The 13,460-nt window shown below is 39.4% G+C and overlaps 1 non-coding gene and 2 pseudogenes across 1 annotated transcript; 2 read left to right on the forward strand and 1 right to left on the reverse strand.

Annotated features, from left to right (window-relative positions):
- Positions 1-5,978: 5,978 nt before the first annotated feature.
- On the reverse strand, positions 5,979-6,050 carry TRNAN-GUU (transfer RNA asparagine (anticodon GUU)). The gene has a single exon. It is a non-coding gene; the product is annotated as a tRNA-Asn (tRNA).
- A 2,493-nt stretch (positions 6,051-8,543) lies between these two features.
- On the forward strand, positions 8,544-10,627 carry LOC133900169 (photosystem I P700 chlorophyll a apoprotein A1-like; annotated as a pseudogene).
- LOC133900170 (photosystem I P700 chlorophyll a apoprotein A2-like) lies at positions 10,620-13,002 on the forward strand (annotated as a pseudogene).
- The last annotated feature ends 458 nt before the right edge of the window (positions 13,003-13,460 follow it).

Raw genomic sequence — 13,460 nt, forward strand, 5'->3', positions numbered from 1 at the left:
AGCGTGAAAGAGGTTCAAGAATCCATTTTCTTTTTATAAGGGCTAACAACGAATCACTTTATTTTTTGGCTTTTTGACCCCATAATGTAGGGTGGATCTTGAAAGATAACAAAGATCTCCCTCCAAGCTATACATACGACTTTCATCGAATACGGCTTTCCACGGAATTCTATAAGGATCTATGAGATCGAGTATGGAATTTGTTTACTCACTTTAAATTGAGTATCTGTTTCCCTCCTTTTCCCATTAGGATCAGAAATGTTGTATTTTCCATATCCATACGATCGAGTCCTTAGGTTTCCAAAGTAGTGTAATGGAAAAAGAAGTACTTCGAATCATTGCTATTTGACTTGGACCTTTTTTGAAAAAGTCAAGGTATTTCAAATTGTTTGTTGATACAGACAAAGAAGGGAAAACCTCTGAAAGAATTTCCATATTGACCTTGGACATACAAGAGTTCTGAATCGAATCTCTTTAGAAAGAAGATCTTTTGTCTCATGCTAGCCTACTCCAGTCCCCTTACGAAACTTTCGTTATTGGGTTAGCCATACACTTCACATGTTTCTAGCGATTCATATGGCATCATCAAATGAGACAAGTCTTAGATAAGAATCTACAACACACTAGAACGCCCTTGTTGATGATTCTTTACTGCAGCAGCATCTAGGGTTCCTCGAATAATGCGATATCTCACACCGGGTAAATCCTTAACCCTTCCTCCTCTTACTAATACTACATAATGTTCTTGTAAATTATGGCCAATACCAGGTATATAAGTATTAATTGTACTCTGGCAACTTTACGTAAGGCAAAGTTGGCTTTTTTGGGGATGATAGTGGAAAAGTCGATAGATAAGTCACCCTTACTGTCCCTCTACAGAAACGTACATATGAGTTTCACCTCATACGGCTCCTTGTTCAATTATTGCGAAGGGATCCTTTTCCTCATTCGAGAGTCTCCGCCCTTCTTTCACTTCGTCCCGAAGACTAACTAAGACCAAATGAGTCACGTTTTCATGTTCTAATTGAACACTTTCCATTTATGATTAAAGGACAAGATTGTTCTTTTACCAAACTTATGTAGATCAAATCACGTCTTATAATAAGAAGAAATATTTCTCAGTATCAATCCCCTTGCCCCTCATTCTTTGAGAATCAGAAGGATCCTTTTTGAGTTTCCATTTCTTGATTTGGAATCTGGGCTCTTCTATCTTTGACTTATTTTTTTGGCATTATTCTTTATTTAGTCGTTTCAATTTTCCCTATTCCTCTATCCCTATTTTCTAGGTACAACATTTGCATCAACAAAGAACTTTTTCCTCTATATGCATCGATATTATTCCAATTTCTTCTTGAAACTTCCCAAGAAAAATCCTGAATTGGATCCAAAATTGACGGGTTAATGTGAGCTTATCCATGCGGTTGGGCACTCTTCAAATAGAAATCCATTTTCTAACTGGCTTTCATGATTTTGTGATTCGTACGAGATCCTTTCGATGACCTATATTGTGTTGAAGGGATATCTATATGATCCCATCGATTGCATAAGACATGCGGTAGCAATAGAATGGGGAAAGTATACAGAAAAGACAGTTCTTTTCAATTTTGATTATCTATATATTAGTATGTTTCTATTTCTAGATATCTATTTCTATATATTAGTATTAGTTAATAGTATTATTCTATTAGTTAGCGATCCCGGCTCTTTGAGTTCTTTCTTCCGTGATGAACTATCGGCACCAGTCCTACATTTTTCTCTGTAGACCGAGGTGAAACGGGGCTCAGCAGGAAGAGGATTCTACCATAAGAGAAGCACAGAGGTCAACCCGCTTCAAATATGGAACATGGATTCTGGCAATGCAACAGAGTTGGGTCCTCATATCGATCCGAATGAATCAATTTTTCTACAAAGGTCAATCTTTGCCAATTAGGCAAGAGGATAGCAAGTTAAAAATTCTATCTCGGTAGGACATGGATTTCTATTACTATGAAATACATAAATGAAAATGAAGTAGTTAATGGGAGGGCTACCATTATCATTTTTCTTGTATGTGTTTCTAAGAGGAGGAATTTCTCCATTTCATGGTTTGAGGTCTCAAAAGAAGGGCGTGGAAACAGATAGAAACTCTTGACTGAAAATTGAAAAGAAATGTAGCCCCAGTTCCTTTGGAAATGGTAAGATCTTTGGCACAAGAAGAAGGGGCGACCCATATCATCTTGACTTTGTTCTGCTTCCCCTCTTTTTTAAAGAATACTGAGTCGGGTTCTTTTCCTACCAGTATCGAATAGAACATGTTGAATAAGATATTCTTCATGGAAACCTGCTCGATTTAGATTAGGAAAATCATACAGATTTTATGAAACCATGTGCTATGGCTCGAATCCATAGTCAATCCTATTTTTGATAGGACCGATTCACATTTGAATCCAATTTTTCCCATTATTTGACTATCCATAATAGAGTGGAAAGAAAGCCTGGAGGAAGAGTGGCCTGGCCTTGAGTTTCTTGCCCCTTTGCCTTTGGATTCATTAATTCTCTTTCTATATGGAACGAGGGAGGGATATAACTAAGCAGTAGAGTGTCACCTTGACGTGGTGGAAGTAATCAATTCGAGCCTGATTATCCCTAAACCCAATGTGAGTTTTTTCTATTTTGACTTACTCCCCCACCACGATCAAACAGGAATGGATAAGAGGCTTGTGGGATTGACGTGATAGGGTAGGGTTGGCTATACTGCTGGTAGTGAACTCCAGGCTAATAATCTGAAGCGCATGGATACAAGTTATCCTTGGAAGGAAATACAATTCCGAATCCGCTTTGCCTACAAATAAGGAACCTATAAGTAATGCAACTATGAATCTCATGGAGAGTTTGATCCTGGCTCAGGATGAACGCTAGCAGCATGCTTAACACATGCAAGTCGAACGAGAAGTGGTGTTTCTAGTGGTCAAGGGATGAGTAACGCGTAAGAACGCGCCTTTGGGAGGGGAACAACAACTGGAAATGGTTGCTAATACCTCGTAGGGTGAGGAGCAAACAGAGAAATCTGTCCAAGGAGGGGCTCGATTCTGATTAGCTAGTTGGTGAAGCACTAGCTTACTAAGGTGATGATCAGTAGCTGGTCCGAGAGGATGATCAGCCACACTGGGACTGAGACACGGCCTAGACTCCTACGGGAGGCAGCAGCGGGGAATTTTTCACAATGAGCGAAAGCCTGATGGAGCAATGCCGTGTGGAGGTGGAAGGCCTACGGGTCGTCAACTTCTGTTCTTAGAGATGAAACAATGAAGGTATCTGAGGAATAAACATTGGCTAACTCTGTGCCAGTAGCCGTGTTAAGACAGAGCATGCAAGCGTTATCCAGCATGATTGGGCGTAAAGAGTCTACAGATGGCTTTTCAAGTCCGCCGTCAAATCCCAAGCTGGAGTACGGAAGGGGCAGAGGGAATTTCTGGTGGAGTGGTGAAATGCATTGAGATCGAAAAGAACACCAACGACGAAAGCATTCTGCTGGGCCAACATTGACACTGAGAGATTAAAGCTAGGGGAGCAAATGGGATTAGAGACCCCAGTAGTCCTAGCCGTAAATGATGGATACTAGGTGGTATGCGACTCGACCCGTGCAATGCTATAGCTAATGCGTGAAGTATCTTGCCTGGGGAGTACATTTGCAAGAATGAAACTCAAAGGAATTGATGGGGGCCCACACAAGAAATGGAGCATGTGGTTTAATTTGATGCAAAGTGAAGAACCTTACTAGGGCTTGACATGTCACGAATCCTCTTGAAAGAGAGGGGTTCCCTTGGGAATGCAGACACAGGTGGTGCATGGCTATCGTTAGCTCGTGACATATGGTGTTGGGTTAAGTCTCACAACAAGTGCAACCCTCGTGTTTAGTTGCCACTATGAGTTTGGAACCCTTAACAGATTGTCGGTGTTAAGCTGGAGGAAGGAGAGGATGAGGCCAAGTTATCATGCCCCTTATGCTCTGGGCGACACACGTGCTACAATGGGTGGGACAAAGGGTCACGATCTCACAAGGGTGAGCTAACTCCAAAAACCCATCCTTAGTTTGGATTGCAGGCTTCAACTCGCCTGCATGAAGTAGAAATCGCTATTAATCACCAGTCAACCATACGGGGTGACTCCGTTCCCGAGCCTTGTACACACCGCCTGTGACACTATAGGAGCTAGCCAGGTTTGAAGTCGTTACCTTTAACTGTAAGGAGTGGGATGCCTAATGCTAGGCTTGCGATTGGAGTGAAGTTGTAACAAGGTAGTCGTACGGAAAAGTGCGGCTAGATCACCTCCTTTTCAGGGAGAGCTAATGCTTTTGCTTATTAGGTATTTTGGTTTGACACTACTTCATGCCGGGAGAGCTAATGCTTTTGTTTATTAGGTATTTTGGTTTGACACTACTTCACGCCCAAAAAGAAAGCAGCTACGTCTGAGCTAAACTGTGGTATGGAAGTCTTTTTAGGGTGAAGTATGACCAAGCTAATGAGCTTATTATCCTAGGTCATCACAAATTAGTTGACAGTGATAGGATCCCCTTTTTGACATCCCCATGTCCCCCCGTGTGGTGTGGTGGCATGGGGATGTCAAAAGGAAAGGGATGGAATTTTTCTCGCTTTTGGCGTAGCAGGCCTCCCAAAGGGAGGCCCGTGCGACGGGCTATTAGCTCAGTGGTAGAGCGCACCCTAATAATTGTGTAATTGTGCTTGGGCTATGAGGGCTCTCAGCCACATGAATAGTTCAATGTGCTCATCAGCACCTGACCCGAAGATGTGGATCATCCAAGGCACATTACCATGGCATACTCCTCCTGTTTGAATCGGAGTTTGAAACCAAACAAACTTCTCCTCAGGAGGATAGATGGGGTGATTCAGGTGAGATCCCATGTAGATCTAACTTTCTATTCACTCGTGGGATCTGGGCGGTCTGGACGGGGGGTCACTTAAATAGGATAAAGTAGTAGCGAGATAAGCCATTTAAATAGGTGTCAGGTGGAAGTGCAATGTCCTAACGAATGAACGATTTGAACCTTGCTCCTACATGACTACATCAAATTGATCAGGCACTTGCCATCTATCTTTATTATTCAACTCTTTGATGAAAAGATGAAAAAACCAAAAAAAAAGCTCTGCCCTTCCATCTCTTCGATAATTAGAGAGGGAGGGCAGAGTCCTTTGGTGTCCCTTCCAGTTAAGAATTGGGGCTTCACAATTACTAGCCAATATTTCTCTCATGCCTTTTCTTGTTCATGGTTCAATATTCTGGTGTCCTAGGCGTAGAGGAACCACACCAATCCATCTAGAATTTGGTTGTTAAACTCTGCTACGGTGATGATACTGTAGGGGAGGTCCTGTGGCAAAATAGCTCGATACTAGAATGATAAAAAGCTTAACATCCCTTATTTGACTTCTTCACTATTTTGAAATACAAAAAAGATCCAAATCCCAAATGCAAAGGTCGTCTTATTCAAAACATCAATCATCGCATCCCCTCTCTCCCACTTCACACCTCAAAACGCACGGTTCTTATAGAGAGAAAGGCTCTTTCCCATCTTCTTAACCCGAAATGAAATGGTTGAGGAGAATAAGGTTTCTTTTGGGGGGCACCCCGGGGAAGAGATCCAATGGAGACGGGGTGGGCCTGTAGCTTAGAGGATTAGAGAACGTGGTTACGAACCATGGTGTCAGGGGTTTGAATCCCTCCTCACCCACAACCTTCCAAAGTGGGAAGGGCCTTTACTTTCTCCCTGAGTGTAGGAGAATCATGATTGGAATAATAGACGTAAAGATATTGAACTTTGGTATGCTCTTTCCTTTTGTCGAAGTGGAATCGTAGAACAGAATGTGATACGATGAGATAGAATGCAATAGAGACAAGGATAGCGAACGGGTGACCTACTCCTAAGGGTCAAAGCAAGCCTTTTAATTCAATTCTTTATTCTTACATTAAAGAATGAATCAAATCTCCCCAAGTAGGATTTGAACCTACGACTAGTCAGTTAACAGCTGCCCGCTCTACCACTGAGCTACTGAGGAATAAGGGGAGATTCGACCTCCTAGAGTTCAACTCCCGCTCTCAACCCATGAACAATATGAGTCCGAAGCTTCTTTTGTAACTCCTGGAATTTCTTCGTAATGTCTCTTTTCCATGCCTCATTTCACAGGGAAGCCCAAAGTGGCTCTATTTCATTCTATTTCACTTCCTAGCACTTCCTATCATTTAATATCCATCCCTTTGGTCTTATTGATATAAGAGATGTCATTTATAGTCTATCTTTTTCTATATATGGGAAGTCAAGAAATTCTCATCGAAACATAAGGAAATTGTGCATATAGAAAACTATAAAGAAAGAAAAAAGGAGACCCATGCCATGATTTTCAAAATATTTATACTTAGTAGTCTAAGTTTGTCGATGAGGATAATTAATTCGGTTGTTGTAGTCAGACTCTATTATGGATTTCTGACCACATTCTCCATAGGTCCCTCTTAGATCTTCTTTCTCGGGTTAGGGAAGAAGGAGATATTCACGACTACTAGTAGTTTCATTATGGGGCAGCTCATGATCTTCATATCAATCTATTATCCACCTCTGCATGTATTCTTTCTTAGCTAAATGGGTGGAAGACCCATCCAATTTGGTTATATCATGGACTCGAAAAACGGTTTTGAATGTGACTGAAATGCACGATCTTCACAGGTATCACTTTTCATGATACCTAAACCTAAAAGGTGGAATAGCAATTTTCGAACCATTTCCTATAAGAGAATGGTTTCCATTACTTTGAGAAATGGATTCTATATCAAACTATAGCTATTGCATTAAAGAAGAAAAGAAACTAATAGAAGTCAAAGATGTGGAATGGTAGTGAATAGAGAAAAAGATTCTTCTGATTTTGTTGTTCCTGAAAATATTCTATCTATCTCCTAGACGCCATAGAGAATTGAGAATTTTCATGTCTTCCAATTCTTGTACTCGTAATTGGAAACTTACGGAAGGAGATCCATCATTTTGCAATGAAAACAACATAAAAAACTCTGGACAATTTCAAATTCAGACCAAGCATCTTAATACATATGCAAAAAAAATGTATTATTGGCCCACCATTGATTACAAGATTTAGCTTTTATGAATCGGTATTGGTTTGGTACGAATAATGGCAACTGTTTCAGCATGTTAAGGATACAAATGTATCCACCATTTATTTAGGTTACTTAATAACCTATTTCTTATACTATATCTCTATCTTTGTCCCATGAAATTCTCGAGTCGAAAGATGGATGCATATGCCGTGTTTCATTTAGCTAAATGATATCAATTAAATGGTGTATCAATTCTATAAATTGGATATAGCAATAAATAAATCAGCAAAATTCTTTTATTTTAGATAGAAGAAATGTTTATTTTATCTAAAATAAAAGAATGTACCCTTCTATCCAAATCCAATTTGCATCGCTAAAATAAATCCAAATACCAGATTCCAGCAGTAGAAAAATAATTGTAAATTTTTGTGTGTACGAGATTCAAATAACTTCAAAATAACTGACATAATTTGTTTTCCTAATAAAAAAGGAAAAAGAAAGGAGGTAGAAAAATTCTTCTGCTTAACCCAAGAAGAAATTTTATTGATTTTTGAGAAATCAAATTCAGTTAAGATAGAGGAAATTAAGATAACAATTTCTGAGCCATATGAGGTAGGAAACTCTCAAGTACGATTCTAGGGGAAGGAACTGTCTATTCCGACCAAGGAGAACAGGCCATTCTACAGGGTGATTCGGAAATTGTGGAAGCTTGGTTTGATCAAGTTGTTGAGTATGAGAAACAAGCTATAGCGCTTACTCCGGGAAATTATATTGAAGCACAAAACTGTTGAAGATTAAGGAGCGCTTTGAATGAATAAGACCACTCTCCATTTTCATAAAATAGGTGGGCTTGGTTGTTGATCCATTAATCAAATAATTTAGGTAGGAAGATCGAATCTAGAATTTCATTATATCCCTTTCTTCTACATTCGATTTTATATCATATTTCATAAGGATAAACAATAGGAACAGGCTCTAGAACAGAAGTAATAAAGCTAATAAAATAAAAGGGGCAATCAAAATATTCCTACTTAACATATCAGGACGATCTTATTAATAATTCTAATGAGTTGTCTTGGAATTTGGAACCGAATAAAAAATAGATATTATGCTCACTCAAGGAAAGTCAATGTAGATAGGGGCTTATACCCTAAAAAAATACACTAGCTTCTTAAATGGAAACATGAAAAAAGATTTTTTTTGTTACATCGGGAAATAATTTTCTAGGATAACCAACATCTGTTAGGCACCTAATCCTTATGTCATAATAGATCTGAACACTTGCCTCGGATTGACTTCAATATATAATTGTTCCAGTGAACAACTTAAAAAAAAGAAGGACGGTAGATAGAAAAGAAAAGGACAAATCATAATATCTATCTTTCAAAGATTCACTAAAAAGACAGTTGGCGAGTCTCTTTGTATGTCTTGTTCGGAAAGAGGACTTAATGATTATTCGTTTGCTAGAACCAGAAGTTAAATTGTTGTGGATAGGGATCTTTGTAAAAACATCTTTTGAGGAATGGGCCAGATCGGGCATTTTTCAAGAACAATAGCTAAGGGCCCTAATACTACCACTTGGATCTAGAACCTACATGGTGATGCTCATGATTTCGATAATCATACCGGTGATTTGGAGGAGATCTCTCGAAAAATCTTTAGTGCTCATTTCGGTCAACTCTCCATTATCTTTCTTTGGTTGAGTGGCATGTACTTCCACGGTGCCCATTTTTCCAATTATGAAGCATGGCTAAGCGATTCTACTCACATTGGACCCAATGCTCAAGTAGTTTGGCCAATAGTAGGGCAAGAAATTTTGAATGGTGATGTAGGTGGAGTTTTCAAGGAATCCAAATAACCTCCAGGTTCTTTTAGATTTGGCGAGCATCTGGAATAACTAGTGAATTACAACTCTATTGTACCGCAGTCAGTGCATTGATTTTTGCATCGTTAATGCTTTTTTATGGTTGGTTCCATTATCACAAAGCCGCTCCCAAATTGGCCTGGTTCCAAGATGTAGTATCCATGTTGAATCACCACTTAGCGGGGTTATTAGGACTTGGGTCTCTTTCTTGGGCGGGACACCAAATCCATGTATCTTTACCAATTAACCAATTTCTCGATGCTGGGGTTTATCCTAAGAGATACCACTTCCTCATGAATTTATCTCGAATTGTGACCTTTTCGCCCAACTTTATCCTAGTTTTGCCGAAGGAGCAACCCCTTTTTTCACCTTGAATTGGTCCAAATACGCAGAATTTCTTAGTTTTCACAAAGGACTAGATCTAATAACTGGTGGCCTATGGTTGAGCGATATTGCAAACCATCATTTAGCTATTGCTATTCTTTTCCTGATCGCTGGTCATATGTATAGGACCAACTGGGGTATTGGTCATGGACTTAAAGATATTTTGGAGGCTCATAAAGGCCCATTTACAGAACAAGGACATAAGGGTCTCTATGAAATCCTAACAACATCATGGCATGCTCAATGATCTCTTAGCCTAGCTATGCTAAGCTCTACAACTATTGTTGTAGCTTATCATATGTACTCTATGCCCCCCTATCCATACCTAGCTACTGACTATGGTACACAACTTTCCTTGTTCACACACCACATGTGGATTGGTGGATTTTTAATAGTCGGTGTGCTGCACATGCAGCCATTTTTATGGTAAGAGACTATGATCCAACTACTCAATACAACGATCTACTAGATCGCGTCCTTAGACACCGCGATGCAATCATATCCCACCTTAACTGGGTATGTATATTTCTAGGTTTTCACAGTTTTAGCTTGTACATTCATAATGATACCATGAGTGCTTTAGGCCATCCCCAAGATATGTTTTCGGATACCGCCATACAATTACAACCCATCTTTGCTCAATGGGTACAAAATATCCATGCTGATGTGCCTGTGTAATAGCTCCTGGTGCAACAACAAGTACCAGTTTAACGTGGGGAGGTGGCGAGTTAGTAGCTATAGGTGGCAAAGTTGCTTTGCTACCTATTCTATTAGGAACCATAGATTTTTTTAGTCAATCACATTAACGCATTTATTATCCATGTGACTGTATTAATACTTTTGAAGGGTGTTTTATTTGCTCGCAGTTCCCATTGGTACCTGATAAAACAAATCTTTGTTTTCGCTTCCCTTGCGACGGGTCTGGGCGAGGGGGAACATGTCAAGTATCCCCTGGGATCATATTTTCTTAGGTCTATTCTGTATGTACAATGCAATTTTAGTAGTCATTTTCCATTTCAGTTGGAAAATGCAGTCGGATGTTTGGGGTATTGTAAGTGATCAAGGGATAGTAACTCATATCATAGGGGCAAACTTTGCACAGACTTCTATTACGATTAATGGGTGGCTCTGGGATTTATTGTGGGCACAAGCATCCCAAGTAATTCAGTCTTTGGTTCTTCATTATCTACATATGGTCTTTTTTTTCTTAGGTGCTCATTTTGCCTGGGCTTTCAGTTTAATGTTTTTATTCATCGGCCACGGTTATTGACAAGAATTCATTGAATCTATCATTTGGGTTCATAACAAATTAAAAGTTGCTCCTGCTACTCAGCCTAGACCCTTGAGCATTATACAAGGACGTGTTGTAGGAGTAACCCATTACCTTCTAGGTGGAATTGCCACAACATGGGGATTCTTCTTAGCGAGAATTATTGTAGTAGAATAGTAGCTAGGAGGATTTGAAAGGCATTATGGAATTAAGATTTCCCAGGATTAGCCAATGCTTAGCTCAAGACCCCACTACTCGTCGTATTAGGTTTGGTATTGCTACCGCACATGATTTCGAAAGTCATGATGATGTTATTGAGGAACATCTTTATCAGAACATTTTTGCTTCTCACTTTGGGCAATTAGCAATAATCTTTCTATGGACGTATGGAAATCTATTTCATGTAGCTTGGCAATGAAATTTTGAATCATGGATATAGGATCCTTTACACGTAAGGCCTATTGCTCATGCGATTTGGGATCCTCATTTTGGTCAACCTGCTATGGAAGCCTTTACTCGAGGAGGTGCTACTGGTCTAGTGAATATTGAATATTCTGGGGTTTATCAGTGGTGGCATACAAATTGGATTGCGCACCAATGAAGTTCTTTATACTGGAGCTCTTTTCTATTATTTCTTTCTACGCTATCCTTAATAGGGGGTTGGTTACATCTACAACCCAAATGGACACCAAGCATTTCGTGGTTCAAAAACGTGGAATCTCATCTCAATCATCATTTGTTAGGACTTTTCAGGGTAAGTTCTTTAGCTTGGACAGGACATTTAGTTCATGTCACTATTCCTAGATCCAGGGGGAGTACGTTCGATGGAGTAATTTTTTAGATGTATTACCCTATCCCCGAGGGCTGGGTCCCTATCTGACGGGTCAGTGGAATTTTTATGCCCAAAACCCTGATTCGAGTAATCATTTATTTGGTAGCACTCAAGGAGCGGGAACTGCCATTTTAACCCATCTTGGGGGATTCCACCCACAAACACAAAATTTGTGGCTAACCAATATTGCTCATCATCACTTAGCTATTGCATTTATTTTTCTCATTGCTGGTCATATGTATCGAACTAACTTTGGAATTGGGCACAATATCAAAGATCTTTCAGAAACACATACTCCTCCAGGGGGTCGATGAGGACATGCGCATAAAGGCCTTTATGATACAATTAATAATTTGATTCATTTTCAATTAGGTCTTTCTCTAGCTTCCTTAGGGGTTATTACTTCCTTAGTAGCTCAACATATGTACTCTTTACCTACTTATGCATTCATAGCACAAGACTTTACTACTTAAGCTGCTTTATATACTCATCACCAATACCTTGCAGGGTTCATCATGACAGGGGCTTCTGCTCATGGAGCTATTTTTTCATTAGGGATTACAATCTAGAACATAATGAAGATAATGTATTGACAAGAATGTTGACCATAAAGAAGCTATCATATCTCATTTAAGTTGGGCTAGCCTCTTCCTAGGATTCCATTCCTTGGGCCTCCATAATGATGTCATGCTTGCTTTTGGTACTCCAGAAAAGCAAATCTTGATCGAACCCATATTTTTCCAATGGATACAATCTGCGCATAGTAAGACGACATATGGGTTCGATATACTCTTATCTTCAATGAATGGCCCCGCTTTCAATGCAGGTTGAAGCATATGGTTGCCCGGATGGTTGAATGTTGTTAATGAGAATAGTAATTTGTTTTTCTTAACAATAGGACTTGGAGATTTCTTGGTTCATCATGCTATTGCTCTAGGTTTGCATACAACTACATTGATTTTAGTAAAGGGTGCTTTAGATGCACGCGGTTCCAAATTAATGCCAGATAAAAAGGATTTCGGGTATAGTTTTCCTTGCGACGGCCTAAGGCGCGGCGGTACTTGTGATATTTCTACTTGGGACGCGTTTTATTTGGCAGTTTTCTTGATGTTAAATACTATTGGATGGGTTGCTTTTTATTGCATTAAAAACACATCACATTATGGCAGGGCAACGTTTCACAATTTAATGAATCCTCCACTTATTGATGGGATGGTTAAGAGATTACCTATGGTTAAACTCTTCACAACTTATCAATGGATATAATCCTTTTGGGATGTATCGGTATGGGCCTGCATGTTCTTATTTGGACATCTTGTTTGGGCTACTGGATTTATGTTCTTAATTCCCTTGCATGGATATTGGCAGGAATTAATTGAGACTTTAGCATGGGCTCATGAGTGCACACCTTTGGCTAATTTAATTCGCTGGAGAGATATGCTCATGTCTCTTTCCATTGTGCAAGCAAGATTGGTTGGATTAGCGCACTTTTCTGTGGGTTATATATTCACTTATGCAGCTTTCTTGATTGCCTCAATATCAGTCAAGTTTGATTAATTTAGTTAGTTTTTTTTGTTTTTTGTATTGTATCAGAACCCAATTCATTACTCTTGATGGAGAGGGAGAATTTGCTTTCTTAGAATTTTTTTATATTTCCATCTAGGATTTGTTTATTTTTCCATATAGGATTAGAATCAAGTAATTGTGAAGCCCTAATTCTTAACTGAAAGGGACACCAAAGGACTCTGAACCAAGTAATTGTGAAGCCCTAATTCTTAACTGGAAGGGACACCAAAGGACTCTTCCCTCCCTCTCTATTTATCCAAGAGATGGAAGGGCAGAGTTTTTCTTTTTGATTATTTCATATTTTCATAAAAGAGTTGAACTATGAAGATAGATGGCAAGTTCCTGATCGATTTGATCAGGTTATGTAGGAACAAGGTTCAAATCGTTCATTCGTTAGGATGCCTCAGCTGCATACATCACTGCACTTCCACTTGACACCAATTTAAATG

The sequence above is a fragment of the Phragmites australis genome, chromosome 19 (genome assembly GCF_958298935.1).
Source record: "Phragmites australis chromosome 19, lpPhrAust1.1, whole genome shotgun sequence".
Taxonomy (NCBI): Eukaryota; Viridiplantae; Streptophyta; class Magnoliopsida; order Poales; family Poaceae; genus Phragmites; species Phragmites australis.